The following is a 6,666-nucleotide window of genomic DNA, read 5'->3' as shown; positions in this document are numbered from 1 at the left end:
AACTCATGGAAATTGCACAACTTTCTCCAATATGAAAAGTGGGTCAAGACAGGAAAGAAAAATTTAAAGACTCCTCCTCCTCCTCCTCCTCCCAATTTTCCCTTCCCACAGCCCTTCCCCCTCCTTCTCTGAAAAGGGGGAGATTCCCCCCTGGGTACCAACCCACTCTGGCACATCTAGCCACAGCAGGGCTAGGCACATCCTCTCCCACTGGGGCCAGACAAGGCAGCCAGTTAGGGGAACAGGATCCACAGGCAGGCACCAGAGTCAGGGACAGTCTTTGTTCCAGTTGCTTTTTAAAAATTAGTCTCTCATATAATGTTATACCCCAAATGCAGTTCCCCTTCCTCCTCCCCTCTCGAGCCCCTGATCTCTTCAGAAAAGGGCAGGCCTCCCATAGATAGCAACCAAATGTGGCATATCAGGTTACAGTAAGATTAGGCATTTCCCCTCATATTAAGTCTGGACCAGGAAATCCAGTGGGAAGAAAAGGATCCCACTGTCAGGAGTCCCACAAGAAGGCTAAGGCACATAGCTGTAACATATGTAGAGGGCCTAGGTCAGACCTGTGCAGGCTCCCTGTCTGTTAGTTCAGTCTTTGTGCGCCACTACGAGCCCTGGTTAGTTGATTTTGTGGGGTTTTCTTTGGTATTTGACAGTGCTTTATTTTGTAGTATTGGCTGGCCTAGAACTCCCAATGTAGACCAGGCAGGCCTCAGACTTACAACAATCCTTCTCTGAATGTTAGGGTTATAGGCATATTCTACCATATCAGGCATCCTTAGACTTTAATGTTCAGTTTATCTGATGATAAAAAAACAAGAAATTCTCTGTGAAAGGGAAGGGTGTGGGAGTGCTGAATATATTACAGTTTGATTTTCATTCCCAATGACTTCTCACACATTAAAGTTAATTTACTTTTTCAAAGCTTTTAAAAATGTAATTGAGGCAAAGTTTATATTAATGTACCTATAAAAGTCTTTTTCTTTCTTTCTTTCTTTTTTTTTTTTTTTTTTTTTTTTGTTGTTCTCTAAAACTTATACAGACTGAGCATGCCCAGAGGCACTTTTGTCTGTTATATTTATGGTGACAATCTGAGTGTGCCCAAAAGTGTTCTTTTTTGCCATTTTGACCTTGTGGGCATTCGTTAGATTACCTTGAGCTGAGTGTGTCTAACAATATCCTTCCTCACTGAACTCTCTGCGGAATGCCCTTAAACAGTGCCTGCTCAGCAATCTGCTCCTTCAGTAACAATAACCAGCAGTGAGCCTGCCTCGAAAGCCCTTTCCCACGGGAGTGTGCATAAGCTTTCCAAATAAAACCCTCCGTTTCTCTTGTCTAGAAGGGGCTGCTTTAGAACTAACGGTGCTCTCCTTAAGCGCTCAGCTAATGTATCTTTCCCACCCTGCTTTCTGAGCTGCTTTGCTTGTTTTGGCTTCGTATACACTCACATGTTTGGTTTCAATATGAATACACAGTTGGCTGGGCTGTGCTTTTCAAGATGGTGTGCTCTGGAGCTTTGGCTTAATTAGCACCACCAGATGTCACTATTCTAATTCCTAACTGGGACTAATGCTATGCTATTCCTTGTAAAATCCTAATTTCTTACCAAACTTGGAACCCCTGACGGACACTGTAGGTGAAAGGCTAATGACATAATGCCTCAGGTGGACCGAGAAGCTCCGTACAGGAAATTTGACCTTACTGATAACACCTGTGAGCTGTTAGGTTCTGGAACATTACTGATAAGAGGATCAATATACCTATTTGAGTTGTATCTATATCGCTTTTGAGGTTGCTGCAGAATTGACTTGTAGGTGGAATCTTCTATCCCAATCTTTTCTGTCCAATGAATCCCCAACACACACACACACACACACACACACACACACACACACACACACACACACTCGGAGACACTATGGCTCTTCAATTATTCCAATGGAAGCAATTCTGCTTCTGGAGATGGCCGAGTGCTTTCTATTATTCCCACGCCTCCTCTGTCTAACAGTAGGTATCTACTAGAATTTGCAGTATCTATGTGACCTCCATCATTTCTTCACCTCCCAGGTTGTGTGGACTTAGTTGTACGATAGCTGTGGATCTAAATCTAGGTGGCACACACAGACTTCCAGATTCCTTTCCTCCATAACACAACAAAGAACTGGCCAGGGGACACACAGATAATGACACAAATACATGGTTTATTAATGAAGAAAAAGACATTTGTAGGAAAGGAAGTAGTCTGGAGATCGAGGATAGACCAACACACGAAAGCCCTGAACTTACTGATTCTTGATGATACTCACGAAGCATCCTTTTCCCCACACTTGCCAGGTCAAGGAGCTTTTGTACTTGTGTACTCTTTGTTATATGTAGGCAGCAGTGGGAGGGGCTCTGTCTTTTGCCAGCTGGCTTCTTTCATGTTAATCTTCACGCCTCTGGAATCTCCTTTTTGGCTCTTTGTCTTCAGTATCTTCCTCAACTTCCCCACTACACTTACATGACCTTCTTGTATGGATGGAAACACATGATATCGAAGTGAATCCTTAATGACGTTCAGTTTAAAAAGATGCTGCCATAGACGAAGAGCTAGCTACTGGGTCAAAAACACAAACTCCCTGCTTCCACCTACCCTAGGCCACTGTCTTCATTACTTTTCTTGTTTCTGTGACCAAGCATTGACAAGAAGCAGTGTAATGGAGGAGAGATTCATACTGGCTCACAGATCAAGGGTACAGTCTGTAATGACAAGGGAGTAATGGTCTGGAGTTTGCTGCAAATGGGCACACTGAATGCACACTCAGAAGCAGAGTGCGCCATGCTTACACTGGACTTAGAGTCTCCTCTTCATTCAGCCTGGTGCCCTAGTCCCTGAAATGGTAGCACCCACATTTAGGATGAGTCTTGCCGCCTCAATTAACCAAATCTAGATAATGCCACACAGGTGTACCCAGAGATTTCCTTTTCTCATAGTGATTCTAAGTTTCCCCAAGTTTGCAGTCAAGAGTAATTGCATACACACACACACACATACACACACACACACACACACACACACACACACACACACAGAGCCATAATCGATATAAAAGATTTCTGAGGCAATAAGAGGTGTGACATTTGTCCCTGTTGCAGGCATGGATCTGGGTCTGGAGACCAGCAGCTGGAATTTCCAGGTTCTCCTGCCTCTTCATCGTGAATTGTACAAAGACACAGGGATACTTACAGGAAAGAAGGTTGTTTATTGAAGGATGATACAAACTTGGAGCTGGGCCAGACCTAGACTGTGGTCCAGCTCCAAGACCGGAACAGATGTGGGCTTGGTGATCTCTAAGGAGTTGTTATGTAGTATCCACTTCTTCCACATCTTCTAGCCAGGGCTTCCTGAACGGACCCTGTTGGATGAGTGAAGCCCACACAGAGAAAGCTGCTGGGCTGCCTGTGACTGCCTTGCATAATGTTAACCTTCAGTGTGACCCCATCCACTCCACACTACGCTCTATGCTCTTCCCCATCTCTGCCATCAAACAGGCAGCCAGTCTTACAGCAGTAGATGCCGACTGAGTAGCTGCTGATCTGACCTGGCTCTGACACGGTCTGTCTGGAAATAGCATCAGGCCTCAGAAGTTGAAGGCTGGGTCCCTGATTTCTGTTGGCTTATTCTAGATACCAAAAGAGGTTGCTTGACTTGTGCTTCTGAACACTCAGCTATGTCAGAGTTCCCTGATACCCTTCTTGATTTTCAGTAATTTGTGCTCCGCACAGCATTCAAGGAAATACATTTCCTGGGTTATTTTAAAGTTTATCACAAAGAATATAGATGAAAAAACTTTATCTTCAAGGCAAGAGAGGGTTGCAGGGCTACAATACTTTCTCTGATTCCATGGTTTTTATGGGGGTGGGATTTTACCTTATCTTCATTACATAACCATAATTGATTTAAACATTACCCATTCCTGATAAACTAACCCTTCAGTTTTCTTCCCTCCCTTCTTCAGGGTAGGACTATGAGTCCCAACATTCTTATTCTGCCTTGGTGTCTCTAGGGAACAGATTCCGTCTACAGAAGGGACTTCCAGTTATCAGTTAACTCATTAGCATATAAAGGGTGCCATCGATTCAGAGACTACAAGTTGTGGTGTGGTAGATCAGCAACAGACATAGGAGACTCACTTTCCACAGGAACATGGTTGCAAGACTTTGCCTGTAGTTGGTCCCATCTGTAACCGCCTGTTTTTTCTCCAGTCCCAAGCTCCTGGAATAACGACTCCGAGTCTTAAATATATTTACAAATGCCTACGCCAAAGCTTTGCATGTTCTCGGCTAGCTCAAACCTTAGTATCCTATTTATTCTAATCTAAGTTCTGTCATCTGGCTTTGTGACCTCTGCTCAGTTTCATGTATCTGTCTCTATCAGCATTCTGAGGTGAATACCTCGCACCTCACTATTTCCCAGAATCCCCTGCCCCTCTCTGTCAGATGCCTCATCTTCTAATCCTGCCTCAGCTCATTGGCCAAAGCTTTTTTTTTTTTTTAATTGACAGGTGAATGCTTTTACACAGTGCACAAGAGCACAAGAGATTATCTCTACATTTCTTCTTGTAGGAAAGACACCCATTCTTTAGAAAATTTGAGTGTACAGTAAAGAGAAAGAAACCCCTCACACTGGAATCCAGTTGATATCTTTGCCAGCAGCAGCAGGGCAGGAATTCTAGCACAATTAACAACTTGTTAAAACCGTTTTCAGCCAGGAACCCACAGCTTTCTAGGAATCCCATCAGAAACTCCATTTACAGGGAAATGGCCTGTGGTAAACCTTTTGTTTGCTAAGAGTGAACCTCTTAGCTTCTGGTTTCCCTTTATCATATTGTAATTCTATCCAAGGCATCTCAAGAGCCTCCTTATCTTGTCACTTATGAGATGAGAGGGAGTGGTGTGTGTGTGTGTGTGTGTGTGTGTGTGTGTGTGTGTGTGTGTGTTAGAGCATCCCCAACAATCATTCTTACAAACCAAATCTCACAGCCAGAAGAAACCAAGCCACTGGGACTGAGCATTAAGAGGCTCTTCTGTGCTGAGGTTTTATAGCTCCTAATTTATAGTCCTTCCTTATCTGGCTCCGCCATGTTCCTTTGTTATATAGTCACATAGTATAAAACTTCCCACTAGTCCTGGAACATACAATGCAATATATTTCCTTTGTTCATGGGATTTTTTCCAAAGACCCCTCTGGGGATGACTACCCCTCTCCCACCCCTCTTGTATTAGTTGCTGTTCTGGTGTTGCAATAAAACCATGACAATAATAATAATAATAATAATAATAATAATAATAAATTATTGTTCATGTAATTCCAGAGGGATAAGAGTTCATCATGGCCAGGTGGAGGTATGGCCACAAGTTGTAGACATGGTGGCAAGATCAGATCTCTGAGAGATCCCATCTTTAGCCACAAACATGAATCAGAGAGAGACAGCCTTAAGTAGGGCAAAGCTACCTCATCTCAGACATCTAGTGATGGTCTTCTTCCAGCAAGGCTGCACCTCCTAAACCTCCCCGGTCAGCACCACTGTCTGGGAGCCAAGTGCTCAAGTACTGAAGCCCGTGCGGCACATTCCTTAAACCGTCCACCATACCTCACAATGGCCCTTATTCCATCCACCATACCTCACAGTGGTCTTTTTCCATCCACCATACATCACAGTAATCCTTATTCCGTCCACCATACCTCAGAATGGCCTTTATTCTGTCCGCCATACCTGACAATGGTCCTTATTCTGTTGACCATAGCTCACTACAGCATGTATTCTATCTGCCATAGCTCACAATGGCGCTTATTCTGTCAACCATAGCTCACAATGGTCCTTATGCAGTCCGCCAAAGCCGACAATGGTCATTATTCTGTGCACCATAGTTCACAATGGCCCTTATTCTGTCCCCCATAGCAAACAATGCCCCTTATTCTGTCCACCATAGCTCACAATGGCCCTTATTCTGTCCACCATAGCACACAGTGGTCGTTATTCTGTACACGATAGCTCACAGTGGCCCTTATTCAGTCCACCATAGCTGACAATAGCGCTTATTCTGTCCACCATAACTCACAATGGTCCTTATTCAGTCCGAAATAGCTCACAATGGCCCTTATTCTCTCCACCATGGATCACAATGGTCCTTATTCATTACACCATACCTCACAATGGCCCTTATTTAGTCCACCATAGCTCACAATGACCATTATTCTGTTCACCATAGCTCGCAATGGCCCTTATTCTGTCCACCACAGCTCACAATGGTCCTTATTCTGTCCACCATAGCTCACGATGGCCCTTATTCTGTCCGCCATAGCTCACAAAGGCCCTTATTCTGTCCGCCATAGCTCACAATGGCCCTTATTCTGTCCACCATAGCTCACAATGGTCCTTATTCTGTCCGCCATAGCTCACAAAGGCCCTTATTCAGTGCGCCATAGATCACTATGGCCCTTATTCTGTCCACCATAGCTCACAATGGTCCTTATTCTGTCCGCCATAGCTCACAATGGCCCTTATTCAGTGCGCCATAGATCACTATGGCCCTTATTCTGTCCACCATAGCTCACAATGGTCCTTATTCTGTCCACCATAGCTCACAATGGCCCTCATTCTGTCCACCATAGCTCACAAT

Source organism: Mus pahari, chromosome 4 (genome assembly GCF_900095145.1).
Source record: "Mus pahari chromosome 4, PAHARI_EIJ_v1.1, whole genome shotgun sequence".
In the NCBI taxonomy this organism is placed as follows: domain Eukaryota; kingdom Metazoa; phylum Chordata; class Mammalia; order Rodentia; family Muridae; genus Mus; species Mus pahari.
Note: the sequence above shows the minus strand (reverse complement) of the source record.